At 43.5% G+C, this 16,399-nt stretch overlaps 1 protein-coding gene across 9 annotated transcripts in view; it reads right to left on the reverse strand.

Annotated features, from left to right (window-relative positions):
- The window catches only part of MYO1B (myosin IB), a 163,944-nt gene extending 154,629 nt beyond the window's left edge, over window positions 1–9,315 (reverse strand). For 8 of the 9 annotated variants that reach the window (XM_036023160.1, XM_036023157.1, XM_036023158.1 and 5 more), the window contains exon 1: window positions 9,063–9,315. The gene's annotated coding sequence lies outside the window, so the exon portion shown is untranslated. The remainder of the gene's footprint in view (window positions 1–9,062) is intronic. The other variant, XM_036023154.1, reaches the window with a different exon arrangement.
- Between the last annotated feature and the right edge of the window lie 7,084 nt (window positions 9,316–16,399).

Consider the following 16,399-nt stretch of genomic DNA (forward strand, 5'->3'; position numbering starts at 1 on the left):
CCTCGGCCAAGGAGCAGCGATTCTACATGGACCAAGGTGTGTGTAACTCAGACTGGACCCCTGCACCCACCCCACCCCAGTCCTCCCCATTCATACTCGAGCCCTCACTGGCCGTCTGCAGAAGGTGCCATAGGGAGAGGGGAGAAGGCTGAGCCAAAGGCAGCCCTGCTCAGGGCTTCTCCTGACTCGGGGGCAAGGCCCCAGCCCAGAAGTACAGCATGCGGGACACTGTTGTGTCTGGCAGCCACCAGTACCTGGGGCAATGGCAGCACTCAAGAGGACAGAGCAGGGCCTGGGGGGCGGGCCGTTGTCCCACTGCAGCAACACCACAGCGGCTCTCTCTGAACTCCGGCAGTTTCACTTGAGCAGGAAGGGGCACATACTGACCAAAAATAAATATTTCATGTCATCATTATTTAAACAGCATTAAATACCACTATCATGATGATTTAGTAAGAAGTAATGACTTGAGTTATTGATTACTAAAATTTCTATCAATCTACCATTAAAAGCAAGCCCCAGCTCAGGGATGCTGAGCCCGTTTGTCACTGTCAGGAAAGCTCTTCCATTCTCCTCTTCCAGAGCAAACCCATCCTTCAGGCAGCTACGCAGGTGCTGGTGCCCCCAGGCCCTCTCCTTGCCGCACTACCCCCCCCACCCCGCACTACCCCCCCCACCCCGTCTCAAGTCTCCTTTCTCATTCTCACAGCCTCCTGTCCTTTCCTTCACAGCATCTGTCACAGTCCACAAATACATCACAAATGTGTTCCTTTCTGCAACATTTCCCTGCCCTCAGTCTCCATAAGAGCAGAAAGCACACCTGCTCTAGTCACCATCGGAGACTCGGAGCCTACGACAGGCAGTGCCTGGCAGGCACCAGGCACCCAACCATTTGACCAGTGATTAAATGGATGCATTAAACTACTAAATGTCGCCTTCCCTCCTTACATCTAAAAGTGCTGTGTGTAATTTTAAAAGTACAGTGAATCATGACATCTACATGACAGGTTGTTAGTTCGTGATCTGTTAGAAAAGCCACCGACGTCAGGCTCCAGTAACAAGCACAAGTTTACATGTAAACTTCACCAATCTAGAATCACCTATAAACAAATACAAAATCAATCCCATTCTTGTATGCTAGCCTCGCCAATCAGAAATGTGTTAAACAATTCCATTCATGATCACCACGAAAGCCATCAAGCACCTTGGCACACATCCAACAAAAGATGTAAAAGAGTTTTACACATAAAATTATAAAATGCCACTGAAAGACATGAAAGGGCTAAGAGCATAAAGGGGCACACTAGGTTGTGGATGAGAAGCGATGACAACATAAAGATGTCAATGTAATTCCAATAACACAAACTTTTAAAAGAACAAACCACACGCAAGAACCGGTGTGAAGGGAGAAAGGAATGTGATATGCATCAACAGACACAAATACAGAAAACAGCATTTTGTGTAAATCCCAATAATTTAATTATAATGGTTGCACAATGTGACTTTCAATATTTTGACTGTTTCAAATATTTTCTCTTTTTTTAGGTCATAAAACGGGAAGTGCTAAAAGTGCAGAAGAGCAGGAGTCTGGGGAAACGGAGACCATAGAACAAAGCTGGGCTGTGGAAGGTGTGCAGGTGGGACAGGGGGACAGGGGTTCCCAGGTGAAGCAAAAAGCCAGGAGAACACGGAGGTAAAGATCCCTGAGACATATTTGAGTGAACTCAGCGTGAGACTGACATAAAGTACCGAGTCCCACAGAAAATCGGAAAGTCTTATATCTAGAAATGGGACAGTGAAGTAGCTCAGCAGCATCCTCCACATAATGATCCCCCAGAACAGTGGTCCACTGGTCACGTAAGTCGGGACATGTGCATCCTCTACCTCCTCCTTGGAGACTCAAGGTGCACAGTGGCAAATGAAGATCATGAGAAGTCCTTCTGCAAAGAAACTTACTTTAAAATGTTACTTAACAACACCTACTTGGCCAAGGAACCCTCTTTTTACATAACATCCACAAACTCCATGGGTTTTTTTTCCAGCCTACTAACTTTTCATGGAATAACCTACTTTGGGAAATGCCACATTCTAGTAACCTGGTCTTTTAAAGGTCTGAACCAGAGAGATGCTTAAGGGTCTGAAAATAAAAGGCAACAACCAACCAAGCCCAACGACTGATTGGATATGTGCACAGGTCATGAAAAATAGCGAAGTGCTCTGGGCAGTGTCGCTCAGTTGGTTGGAGGGTCGTCCTGTAAACCAAAAGGTCTTCAGTTTGATTCCCAGTCAGGGCACGTGCCTGGGCTGTGGGCTCCATTCCAGGTCAGAGCACATACAACAGGTAACCAATCAATGTTTCTTTCTCACATTGTTTCTTTCCCTCTCTTTCTCCCTCCCTTCCCCTCTCTCTACAATAAATAAATTTTTAAAAAAAATTATTCAGTATTGTAAAGTACAGAAGTAGGTGATGCTTCCAAAATGCAAAGTGATGATAATGATAGAAATGCTACCAGCACAGTGAAGACAAAACAGGACCAACTCTTAGGTAATGGGCACCAAGCTTGCATTTGGACGGGTTTGGGAATACAGTGAATTATTCCCCTGGAAAGAAAACCGAGCAAGAAGTTAAAAGACTTGGGTGGGATCAAGTTAGCTTTACGAGCCTGAGCAGGTCTCAAATACAATGAAAGGGTTACAGCAGTGACCTTGAAGGCCCTTTCAACTTCAACACTCTACCACTGCAAAAATCAAAACACCAATGAATAATCACGTTTGACCTTTAAAGAAGGTGTAAAATAAATAGAACATAGGATCAAAATAAACAACTCAAGAATTGGAGTATATGGATTTAAATATCTGGGTGAGAGGTTTTTAAAAGGTTATGTTATGGATGATTAAGGGACCTCCCTGAAAGCTATAAAGCTATCAAGTCTAAAACTCTAGCTCCCTCCCCCAATGTCAGGGAATACTTAGTATTCTGCTTCTGCAAAACGCAGATTCCTGAATCCGACTCACTGTGGCAGTTCATATATTTTAATGAATGCCTCTCAACACCCTGAAGATTTCGGCAAGTGAGAACTTTTTCCTCGATGGCTCACCACATCAGAGGCAGATCAAAACTGTGCTCTACGCGCATTAACCAGATTGCTAGGGGACTGCAAAATAACTAGCATGTGAATTGGCATAAGACCAATGTTTATAAAAATTAAGCTTTTCTTAAAAGCATTTAGGCTGGACTCTAACATGAATAAACTCTTGAAGCACTTCCAAGGGGAAAAAGTGATCAGCTAGGAGCCAAGCACATTTGCGAAGGGAACATTGTGAGTGGGGCTTTAGGGTCTAATAATATGGAATTTAACAGGAAGCAGCACTGAGAGAAGAGAGAGAAGGTGAGCACTGGAAAAGTGTAAGTAGGGCCAGCAGGAATTCTGCAATTAAGGTTTTTTTTTTGAGAGGTTTCTTTTTGGTTAAAGAGTGTGAAACATGCTTTCCTGAAACCAGTGAAAACGAGTAGGCAAATGATGAGCACACACACTGTTACAAAGGCAATAATTAACAATCTGTTCCGTTGCCCTTTCAATTCAGTTCTCCAAAATCTCTTCCAGGATACTGAATTCTCTTCTTTTTTTAAACAAGTTTAAAAATGTGTAATGCACAATTTTGAGTTCCATTTTCATTTTAACACAGCAGAATGAATGCAATGTCAAAGCATCTCGAGTGGACGCAGGACTCATTGGGAAGTCCTGGAAGGCACAGAGACCTGATCTCGTGGCCTCCCCCAGCTATCGAGGAAAGCCAGGCACCTGGTATCTTTAGAAGCTCAGAGTTGTCGTTTATTTAATAAGCAAAAGAGGGATGTCAATTTTCACTTCTCTCTAGATCTCAATTTCTAAGAATATAAATCCGTACCAACTCTTTTCTTCTCCTCACACAAAACCCTATTCCCTAAGCCCCAGCTCTGCAATGCCTCTCACACCATTTCATCCACACACATCAGACCCTTCCATCAGCACCAATCGGAAGCCCCGCAGTGTACTATGCTGGGGAGGCGGACACCAAAGAGCAAACAACCCCCCTGAAATCTCCCACCTGACCGTCTGATTCCTGCAGAGAAAGGTGTGACCAGGACAAGGAATATCACCGAGCAGGACTGGCTCTCAGTTTTGCATTCGCAGTTGAAGCTTATTTCACAAGTCTCCCTCATTCAGGGAAGGGGAATGACTGATGCAGGATAGGGAGCCAAGCACAAGACCCCAAAAAGAAGGAGGAACTCAGCAGCATTCAATCAACTCACCCATCTCTGAACTTGCCAAGAACACCCACAAGAACCCTGAGTCCCGGGTGACAAAGGAAGCTAGCCAGGTGGGAGGGAGACCCCTTAAAACTAACCCCTTAAAAGTGGCCTAAAGCCTCAAAGGACACTGCACCATGAGGCCATGTGTCGTTCTGGGAAGCACACAGTTTTGGGCTCAATCTCTACCAGCCGTGGGCAAGTTTTGCAAGCATCCCATACCTAATCAACATATAAAATGTCCTATAAAATATGAATGATTCATTCTCCGGGGACTTGGCACTTCTTGCCCACAATGCAAATACGCCTGAAGTCTATGAACAGCCTTAGCAGGGTTGAATCAACAGCCTTGCTGAACACGAGATGAGGACGGGATACTGGCAGGTGTGCAGGGGAGGCAGCAGGAGGCAGCAGGAGGACACCAAGCAGGAGGACTTGCCATATGCCGCAGGACTGACCACGTTATTCAAGACCTTCTCCCACGGAAGGTACCTTATACATCCTCAGGGTCCAAAAAAGGATCCTCCACTCTCCTCTGGGGCAGTGTATACACTGGGATGATGCTCCCTGATACCCTAAGCAATCCAGCCTTCAGAGGTAGGCAGCTTCAGAGACCTGACCCCTGCCACACCATCAGAGGGGAGAAAATGAAACAAAGGATGGGGAAAGAGTGGGTATTGTGTTCAGTTTCTTCCCGCCCTCCTGCTTTTGTCTGTTTTCAGCTTTTGTCTTGGCAGCCAGCATGTGTTGGCGTGGCCATGGTGACCACAGCTGTCATGGTTGTTTTCTTCATTTCACCAGCATCTACTCCAGGCACACTGTTCTGCCCCGCTCTATCCTGAAGGCATAAAAAATTTCCTTCCTTGTTTTTTAATGAAGACAGTGCTGATGACTGAAAAGAAAACTACAAGAGGTTGTAAGAGTGTAATACTGATGAGCATCCTTCATCCTTCCCAGCTGGGAAGCTGGGAGGTGCTCCCTGTTAGAACTCAGTAGACCTTGTATTTGCATCTCTAAATATCTAGTGGAGGGGACTTTCCTGGTATGATGAGACAAAAGTTACTATACCTACTCCACATCCTTGAAGATCCCAAATGGTGTCCTAGCCTGAAATAACTAAACAAGTAAAGGTAGAACTTACCTTAGTAACAAAAAAGTCAATATTGGCTTTTCCCTTTACCCAGCAACATTCTGAGAAATCCATAAACAATCATGATGCCATGGGTTATAATCCATTTTGCTCCTGTACTTGATATCAGGTCACTCTTGGGTCAAGGTCAGGTGCCTCTGTCCAGCACCACCCTTCATCCTACCCAAGGACGGATACCACTTCCGTTGATGCCTAAGCTCATTCACTTCCCCTGTGGGGAAAAGATGAGCACAGAAATCCTGTGGAATGTGTGTTCCCACAGAGCTCAGAAATTTGGTGATCTCAGAGGATATTATAAAGAAAGACCCCTGACACTTTCCTAAGGAAGAATGTCTTCTGCAAAAGGCGACTGCCAGGACCAAAAGCATGCGTTGGGAAAATCTACAGCCTGCTGCTGCCACGTATGTTTCCAATTCTGATGTCTCATTTCCTCTTCATAATCACATCCCTCCCCTTCTTATTTCTCTTCTAAAAGGACACTGGCATTACATCTCAGTAAAGAAGCAAAATGTGGTGCTCGCTTCAGCAGCACATATACTAAAATTGGAATGATGCAGAGAAGAAGCAAAATGTGGTGTTCTAATAAAGGCTGTAAGATAAAAAGGGCTAAATAATATCAATAAATATAAAATGCTTGAATACTATATAAGATCTACTCAACTCCACCACTTTTAAATGTTTCCAAAAATGAACTTATTTTTAAATGTTGGCAGCCTAACTCTCTAACATAAAGTTTCATTCACATAAAGCTTATTCACACAGGCCATAACACAGCACAAAGCTTTTTAACAATACAGTTTGAAGAGTTGTGATGTCACTAGTCTGGCCTTCCAAATCTATCTCACAGTGGTTTTTAGAAGAATCAATTATGATAATACATGCAAAAGTGATTTGAAACCTGCAAAGGACTAATCAAATGCTTGTTATTTGATTAGTATAATTAAAATATATAAAATATATATAAAAATCTTTTAATTATACAATTAAAAGATATCATACCATACAGTGTATACTTAAAAAAGAATGGACCTTGGAATCGGAGATGGGAATTCGTGTCTCTCCTCCACCACTTATTAGCTACCTACATAAGTAGGGTGTAAGAGTCACATTACTAAACGTCCTAGGCTTCAATTGTAAAACGGGGAGGTTTCAGAGTAATGGATGTACAACCTTTTGTACATAGTGAACGCTTACTAAATGGTAGAATGGTAGTGACAATTATTATTGGGCCACTTAATTAAAATCCAAATGTCCAGCTATTAAAAATAGTAAAAGGAAAAGAGGAGAATCTCACCCAAAAGGAGGACAAATGCTAAACACATGGATCCTCTATCTGGATCCTTCTCAAACCAACCCCACTCCTTCCCCACTGATGTCAGAAGCTCCTAGCTGCTTTGCAGGACAACCCATCCCTTGAAGGGGGTGCAGCCTACAGTGGGACAGCCATCAGCCAGCCTTCAGCCAGAGCCCAACTATTAAAGAGGATCCCCTGACCGTGTCTCCAGTGACAGCAACAGCATTCTGCTTTGCTATTTGTTATATTCCAGTGAATACTCAGGAGGAATCCGATTATGCTATACTTTACAAAGCAGTTCACAAGATAATGAAAAGTCCAAAATGGCTAGACAACAATAACCAAGAAGTCTCCCCCTGTTCACTGCCCGTGGCACAATGTTTTCTTCCAGCTTGCTGGTTGGACAACATCCCACTCCAACTTCACATCATAATGGCTGCTGAGGACAAGTCCCACTGCTTTTCAGCCTGAAAATATGACCACATCCCCCACGAAAAAGACAAAACCTCAGCAACAGCTTGTACAGCTCTTTTCCATTACCACTTAGTGGGCAAGCAAACATTTTTTCCCCCTAAAGTAAGCTCCTAATTTGCCTTCTAAGCTTAAGAGGCTTTCAAACTTGGTTCACCCTAAAATGAATGGCCAATGGAGTGGTTTACAGGTGGACCCTCAGTCTTGTCAAAAAGGTAACACTAAGTCATTTCCCAGCCCCGCCTGCAGCCAGACCACTATCACTGAACGTCTCTGAAATTATCTGCAGTAATTCTAACCTTCAGTCTGACTTTAGGATCCTTCCATCAGTGTCCCATAGGCACAAACCATGAATGCTTGGAAATGTCAGCCTCCTCCCAAAACAGTTTTGCTTGGAATACCCCATTCAAAAAGACACTCATCATTCAATCCCTACTGGCTCCCTCCCCAGGTCAGCTAATCCTCTTGGGTTTCTTGATTCCAATCTAGGAAAGAGTCATTTAACCAATGCCCAGCATATTACATTTAATTCTACCTCCCCCTAGAAAAAACTACCACTCACCAAAATAGGAAGTGTTCTCTTTCTTATTTCAGATGACCCACATTGGGGGAGAGCACAAAAGCCTGGCTCCCCCACTCAAAGCCCAAATGTTGGTGTGGTGTGTTTTCTGGGAAAAGACTGGAAAATGGTTTTTCAATTCAGTGTTACATAATCTGATTTACTTATTTAGCAATGCCTAATTTTCTGGTGGTTTCCCCCAAAACATTCCTGGAAAAATTTTATACTATACTATATTACAATGGAGAAAATGATTTCATGTCAAAATTGATTCTATAAAATTTGCCTTCTACCCGTTCGAGCCAGTATACAAGAGCAGCAAACACAGGCCCAAAGGCACACACATATACTAAAACACTCTAATTCACAATTTTGCTTTTTTTTTTTAAGTCATTTACCACGGTAAGAAGGTTTGATTTCAGCAAACTAACAGAGGAGAGCGCCTAGAACTCAGGGAAACACAAACTTGTTGCAGCAAGAAACGCTCACCCGCAGCCTGAACAAAGCATCACAAATAAGCTCCAGAAACCCACAGAACCCTTGGTCAAAATGTTGTGTGTTTGTCATTAACTCTCCAGTGCATCACCCCCTTCCCAACACTCTTCCCAGCCCCAGCACCTTCCAGGACTGCCGTTTCTAATCTGGTTTCCATTCCAGCCCCGCCCCCTCGAGTTCCCTCCAGGGGACCGTGAATCAATCCCGTCCTGGGCAGGAAACCAGACCCAGGGCAACCCCCTCCGCAGCGGTGGAACAAAGGAGAGGAGCGCAGCTGCACGCGCAGGAAGCCCCATCGAGCCTGGGGCCCCTTCTCCCACGCCGCCGCCGCCGCCGGGGCACGCCGCACCTGAACCCCACTCCCCATTGTTCTCCCTCCCCTTTCCTTCCCGGAGGAGGCCACCCCGTGCCCTTTCATAGAACCAGGGGTCCCGGAAACAGCTGTGGGCCAGAGAGATGGACCGGACGAGGGTGGACCAGGAGTACATTTTGCCCACAGGTACGAGGGGAATGGGACAAATAAGAGGAACTTATTTTACAAGCCCTCTCTCTCCCACCAGACCCCGTAGCAACTGCGGAGTCACCACCACCCTGCACGACCTCCACAGTGCGTGAGTACTCGCCGCACCGCTTCCCCGACCAGACAAAAAAGTGCTGCAGACCCCGCTGACCTGCGCGGGTAGTGGCGGAGCCAGGGGGACCCCAGGCACAAAGGCACCGGGCGTAAGCTTTACGGCCCCTCGAGAGCCACAGAAGGACTCAGCAGATAAGACCAAGGAGAGAGGAAAAGAGCTCACGCTACCTCGCCGGGCTCCACTCCGCCTCTTCGTCGTCTGTCCCTGGGGACGCTCCGGAACGTGGGCTCACCACGAGGCAGGGGAGCTCCCGCAGCGGCTGCTTTGCCGAGGCTGCTGGGCAGGCACTGTCCCGCAGCTGCCGGCCCTTCGCGCGCTCGGTCACAGCCTCTACGCGCTTCGGCTACAGCTCCGGTGCGCGCTGGGCTGCAGAGTGCTCGGAGGCGGCGGAGTGCTAGGCTGCGGCGGGTGGCGCCCGGCCACTCCCCTCTCCCCGGCCGGCTGAGGGGCCGGCCCAGGGGCGGGGGCGGCGACCTTGCAGTCTGGGATTCGCCCCTCTGCGCGCCAGCGGGACCCGCAGCCACCGCCTCCCAACCGACTCACCTCCGGCTTTCCCATGTCGGCCGCACAGCGCCCCCCGGTGAACACCGGCCAGCTTCTGCACTCCGGGGCAAGTCTAGATGGGACTGGAATGGGAAAGAGGAGAGGCATCGGTCCCTGCCCGCAAGGAAGGCACTATCCATCTACCTTTTTTACCCCCGGATTCACTGTAATACAGTAACTGGGGCACCGGGGCAGGGGGTAACAACTAGAAGCCAGCCTGGGGGGCAAACGCCAGGAAAGAGTGGGAGTGATCCCAATTTTTCCTCTGCTTCTGGGTAGAAAAGTTTGAATACCCAAGAATATCATAAAATATTAATTTGACCGAAAGAGAAAAAAAAGTATTGAGTGGCAAAGTGTGCTTTTACTTACACGGTTTTTACTATTAACCCACTTAATCTCACATTATGCTAAGTAGACATTGGCCAATTCTATTAACAGAAAATAGAAGATAAGTTAAAGGAAATTTCAAGTACCGTATATATCTGAACACAGTGTATTAACTGGCATTGGGTAATGATGATTGATTGGGGTAGTAATGGTGAAGGGGCCAGCAAATGAGGCCCTCCAGCTCTTCACTCCAGCCGGCCTCTTGCCTCATTGTAGAATTTAGAACAAGCCCCACGACCCAGGTCCTGGTTTCCTCATCCCCAGGAGGGAGGGGTGCTTGTCCAAACTTAGTCACTGCATGAGTTTAGGATTACTTGACTAAGGTGTTAAAAGCAGTGTAGGCACAGTAATTATTACTCATAGTTCTAACTACTTTATCCTATAATGAAATAAATTGCCATAAATGGGGCCAGGTTTAAGTGGACTGACCTATATCTGGAAACTGTCACTAAAATGAGGTGAACCGAAGAATTCAGACCATATATAGTAACTCTGTTCCCACAGGCAGAAGAACCACAGGCACTGGAATTTGTCAAATGCCACCAGTAGAATTTGGAAAAGTGGCAATTCCCCATACTGTATTTGCTTGGAACCATACTATCATTGATGACACCAACACACATTGATTTTGATCTGCAGAAGGCAGGGTAATAGTCTAAGCTAAGACACATTGAGTACCAGGTGCTTTTTTTTCTTTTTCTTCAATAATCTTCACAAAATCCTGGGAGGAAAGTTGCTGTCCCAGAATAAATAGTTCTTATTTTACAGACCAGGAAAGCCAAGAACGGGGGTCTTCCAGCTAAAATGTGGCTATGGTGATAAAAAGATATGTCCACCAATTGTTTAACACTTCTGCCATTGAGGTGTAGAGTGTAATTGCCTTTCTCTTAAACACGGTCTGGACTTAGTGACTTGATCCTAATGAACAGAATGAAGCAGAAGTGATGCTACACAACTTCTGATTCTAGGTTGTTAAAGGAGCTATAGCTTTTCCCTGGCTTCCTCTTGGGACACTCACCCTGGGAACCAGGCTGCCATACTATAAGAAAGTGCAGCCCACACGGAAGGACATGTGTATGTGTTTTGGCTGTTGGTGCCAACTGAGGACCCAGCTTACAGCGAGGTGAACTGCCATTCATGTGAGTTAGCCTTTGAGATGACTCCACCCCAGTCACTGACTGACCAGACTGCATGAGAGACCCAGAGAGAAAAACTAGTTGAGCCTAGTCAGTGCCCAGAAACAAGAGAGATAACAACAACAAGAAATTGTCTCCAGGAGAGTCGTACAGCCATAGACACTGGGAACTATGGCAGAGCTGGGATTTGAACCCAGGTCTGATTCCACAGTCTCTAGCACAATCAAATCCACTACCTCAGACCTTGATAACCTAGCCTAATGAACACCCTGGAGATCCCAGCCTTCCCAATAGACTACATATGGAACTGCTACCTGCTTACACCTGTTAGACTCACTTCTCCATCTTGCCCATCTGATATTAGGTTCCAACTGACTCATTATAGCGGTTTGGCGATAAGGAAGCCTGTGATCTCTGCTGTACAGTCCAGCTTTATAAAATTGCAGAAATTCAAATGGCAGGTTCACAAATGCAAAATGTAAACAAATGTCTTGAAAGAGCTGGAGAATTCTGTAACCTTTTGATCTTGGAAGAAGGCCAAGTTTTAGTAAAAAGTAGATTTGGGACAACTATGTGCTGAGTAAGACTATTGATAGAGCTAATTCTTTGGGAGGTTTTTGCAGCTTCTGGCCCAAGAAAGACATAGGGAACTTAGTTATATTGGAACAATTCTGCCTCTAGAAGGACATAGCATAATGTGGAAAGCACCTAAGGATTTCTCCCTGTTTTTCAACAAGTTCAGAAAAGAAAATACTAGACACTGTTAAACTCATCTAGTAAACACAGAAAATGAGCCAAGACCTGTTAGAAAGCCAAGCATGGTTCTAGAGCAAACCTATGCTTCTCTTTTGAAAGTACCATTAACCTAGTTGTCATAAGTCTCAAGATCCAAACTTCTGAAGACATACCATGAGATTTTACATACTTTTGCCTTCCTGGCCATTCTTTTCTAAAGTCAATCAATCAACAACTTTTAAATATAAGACAGATAACAGTGTTTCTAATAATTGTCAAGACTAGATAATAACTCCACCAACACAAAAGCATTTCTACTTTCCCCTCGGTCTCTTTGGAAAAAGTAGTATATATAAAGATACAGGAGGACTATTAAAAGCATTTTAGGGCAAAAAACATAAATTATCAAAGTGCAGGAGTAAAGAATGTAAGAAGTGTGTTTTACCTCAATGAAAATATGCAATGGTTTCAGTTGAAGCAAGGGAAATCCTGCCACCCTTGTAGGAAAACATGGAACATTCGTGTGTGTCCCAGGAAGAGGATTACCATTAAATGTGTAGGGGTGTGTTGTTTTTCTTAGTTGTTTTACTTGGGTCCTTTAAAAAAGTTTTTTAAAAGAATTCAACATTGCCTTGACTGGTGTGGCTCAGTTGGTTGGAGTGAAAGGTCGCCAGTTAAAGTCCTGGTCAGGGCACGTAAGAGAGGCAGCTAATCAGTGTTTCCCTCTCACATCTATGTCTCTCTCCCTTTCTTTCTCCCTCCCTTACTCTCTCCCTAAAAATAAATAAATAAAATCTTTTAAAAAAAATAATTGGACATTGGGGAAAAGACCAACAGAAGGACCACATGACCTGCTCCTGCCTCACTTTGGTGTAGCAAGTGAAATAGTGGCTGGAAGTCTTCATTTTAGATTTTCACACTGGCCAGGTCTGCTGCTAGCTTTGGAAATTTAGCCAGAAGCTTCATGCTCTCTTGTCCTTACTGTACATCATCTTGAATATGTCAAGGGCCTTCTAGCTCTAAAAAGCCTTTTTTTTGCCTTTTTTTCTCTTCTTGGGTACCTACACAAGCATTTAATTTTCCCCCACTTTACTTATCCTTGAGACCAAACTCAGTTCTCACCTATTCTTGACCATCTTCTTGAATAGCATTCTGCTTTTGTTACTATGGTAACATCTTGATGCCACATCCTTGCAGTATCCTATTAATTTGCTCCAGTTTATTAAATCTTTCTAGTCATTCTCTTGTAAATGTTGGCCTCTCCAACCAGATGGTAGATCTCTAGAATTAAGGAGTAATTTAGTTTGAAAACAACAGGCCCATGACAATTAGAATATCAGCTTATTGTGTTCTAGAAAGTATTCTATATGCTCTGCATGTATGTTAACCTATTTAACCCTCACAATAGCTTCATGAGATAGGATATTATTACTATATTATCCCATTGTATGGATGATGAAACTGAGGCAGACAAAAGTTAAGTTACTTGCCTAAAGTAGCGAGGTATTAACTTAAACTAGGATGTGAATCTAGCCAGTCAGCTTCAGGCCCAATCTCTTACCTCGGGGCTGCATTTACTATTTGCTCTCACATCTACAAGCATGTATTTAATCTGTGAGCTCTTTTCCTTCTTTTGTCTTCAAAAACAGGTACTGTCATCCTTGGTGCCCCCTGGGGGATTGGTTCCAGGACCCACCTCAGATACCAAAATCCTCAGATACCCAAGTTCCTTATATAAAATGGCATAATACTAGCATATAACCTACACACATCCTCCTGTGTATTTAAAATCATCTCTGATTACTTACAGTACCTAAGACAATATAAATGCTATGTAAATAGTTGTACTGTACTGTTTAGGAAACAATGACAAGAAAAGAAAGTCTGTACGTGTTTAGTACCTACACAGCCATCCTAGGCCTAACTATGAGCACACCTCAACGACAACATACCCTTTTTTTCCGAATATTTTCAATCCGTGGTTGATTGAATCCAAGGATGCAGAATGTGTAGCTACTGAGAGCCATCTGTGTTGTCTTGTTTCTTTAGTACATATCTCCTAGTTTAGAATCGTGCTCCAAATGTAGTAAGCACTGAATTTGTATTTCTTAAATAGTTTCATGCAAAAGAAAATCTCCTTTAGCTACTTAAAGAGTGCTTTGGAAATAAATGATTAATGCTTAAAGTATTATTTGAAATTCAAATTAGGTATTATAAAAAACATTTCACTCTGGCTGACGTAGCTCAGTGGATTGAGCACGGACTGGGAACCAAAGTGTCCCAGGTTCGATTCCCAGCCAGGGTACATGCCTGGGTTGCAGGCCATAACCCCCAGCAACTGCACATTGATGTTTCTCTCTCTCTCTCTCTCTCTCTCTCTCTCTATCTCCCTCCCTTCCCTCTCTAAAAATAAATAAATAAAAATCTTTAAAAATTTTTTCAATAGCATTTTCACCTCCTGGACTCAGCAACATAATCACAGTCTTTACTCCAAATACTTAAATGTGTATAGCTAGAAGTAGCTAGAAGAGTGGATCTTGAAAGTTTTCATCACAAGAAAAAATAAAAAATGTCATAACCATATATGATGATGGATATTTACTAGACTTATTGTGGTGATAATTTTGCATTATGAACAAATATCGAATCATTACATTGTATACCTAAAACTAATATAATGTATGTCAATTATACCTAAATAAAAATAAAATGAATTTTATTAAAACTGTAGGTAAATAAAAACAAATAGTAGAGGGTTGAAGACTGATGGAATTTCTCCAAGGCAGGAAAATGCACCAAACCTTTTGAAGATAAACAGAGAGGAGTTAGAGGAGCTCACTAATAGGGCTTTTTATTGGCACTAGATTACATGAAAATCAAAAACAATTCTTCTTTATAAAAATTTAACCACGTAATTGAACACTAAAATTGGGCAGTGAAATTCAAGTGCAATTTTTTTTCACAAAGTGCATTTGTCTACAGCTCAGAACACTACTCTGATCCCTCAAATAAATAATAGACCTATTGAAAAGAAAGTTAAATTACCTAAAATTTTCCCCCTGACATTTTATAATTTAGCATTTTGTCATTTCAACTGGGAAAACAGGTGTCTTTTTTTATTTCTTCTCAAGCTGTAGCAGGTTGGTACCATTATGGCAAAACCTTGCTGCTAAATAATAAATCAATCTAAAAAATGACTAGACATTTTCCAATCTTTGTGAAGCAGCATTTCCATTTTTCTAGTGATAACCGGGGAGCTTGTCATCTCGTGCTGAGGAGACCAGCGAAGGACTGTAAGGAAAAGCAAATATGGCAAAGGAAAAACATACTACCTGTCTACACCAAACGATTAGTAATTTAGCAGACGTGTGAAGTAATATTCTGTTTCCACTTCAATCCCTAAAACAATGTTCATTTCTTTGAGCCTGGTGTACACAACCATCACAGGTGTTAGCATATGAAAATACTGATAGAGAAAGACCAATTATTGAACTTAAAAATATTTTAATGAGCCCTGGCTGGCGTAGATCAGTGGATTGAGCTCGGGCTGCAAACTGAAGTGTCACAGGTTCAATTCCCAGTCAGGGTACATGCCTGGGTTGCAGGCCATGACCCCCAGCAACCGCACATTGATGCTTCTCTCTCTCTCTTTCTCCCTCCCTTCTCTCTCTGAAAATAAATAAATAAAATCTAAAAAAAGACCTATAAAATATTTTAATGTATTAATAACCAAGATAGCATAAAATCTACGTTTAGAAACTACTGACTAAATAAACCAAAATTTAAGTTGGAAATATCAACCAAGGCTTAGTAGCAGTTTTGCTCAGTGTTTCGACAGATTTTTAATCTTGACATCTTCTGTGTAAGATGAGAAGCTCTAGGAGGGTGGGATGTTTGTCTCTTCAGATCACTGCTGTGTCCCTGGAGCTTAGGAACATGCAAGGTGCTCTATAGGTATTTCTGAACCAATGAACAGATTTCATAAATTGCTATTATTTTAGGTAAATTGAACTGCCATATAATCTGTCATGATTTCCAGATGGATCTTGGAGTAATTTTAATGACTTTCCACAGCAAGATAGAACAAAGCAAGTCCCTGCTGATGGGTTCAAAGTGGTGATTTACTTCAACTCTGCATAAAGCTAGAAAAACTTCAGGGGGAGCAGCACCAAGGCACAGCTCACCTCATGCAGAGGAAGAAGAAGACCACATGAGCCAGGACATCGAAGAGCAACCCAACTCCTAAAGCATGTGTGACTTCTGTTGGAAAGATGCATACTCTTCTTTCCCCTCAGACATGACAAAATGTGGGTGTTTCTCCTGAAATCCATCCATGTCAATATGCTAAGAGAAGGGAGCAGATACTTAGGTCTTAGACTCTCGGGGGTCCTCTTGCCAGGCCCCTACCTCACGTGCTCCAGCCTTCCTCCCAGTATGTGGGTGCTTTACAAATTCTCCCTCAATCTTGAGTCTAGACCTGAGATGACTATGAACCCAGAGGACTCACATTTTCCCCTCAGGAGCATTGGGTCTGGAAATTGCTTCAAAAATTTCTATTCTTCTGAATTCATTCCAAAACTCCTATCTGCTTCCTGAGGGTTCCTGCAGGCTCCTGGATGCTTCTACAAGTCCACACTTCCATCAAAATGGAAAGCATGTGCCCTGGCTGGGAAGCTCAGTTGGTTAGAGTATCATCTTGATAC

This window comes from Phyllostomus discolor, chromosome 4 (genome assembly GCF_004126475.2).
Source record: "Phyllostomus discolor isolate MPI-MPIP mPhyDis1 chromosome 4, mPhyDis1.pri.v3, whole genome shotgun sequence".
Classification (NCBI taxonomy): Eukaryota; Metazoa; Chordata; class Mammalia; order Chiroptera; family Phyllostomidae; genus Phyllostomus; species Phyllostomus discolor.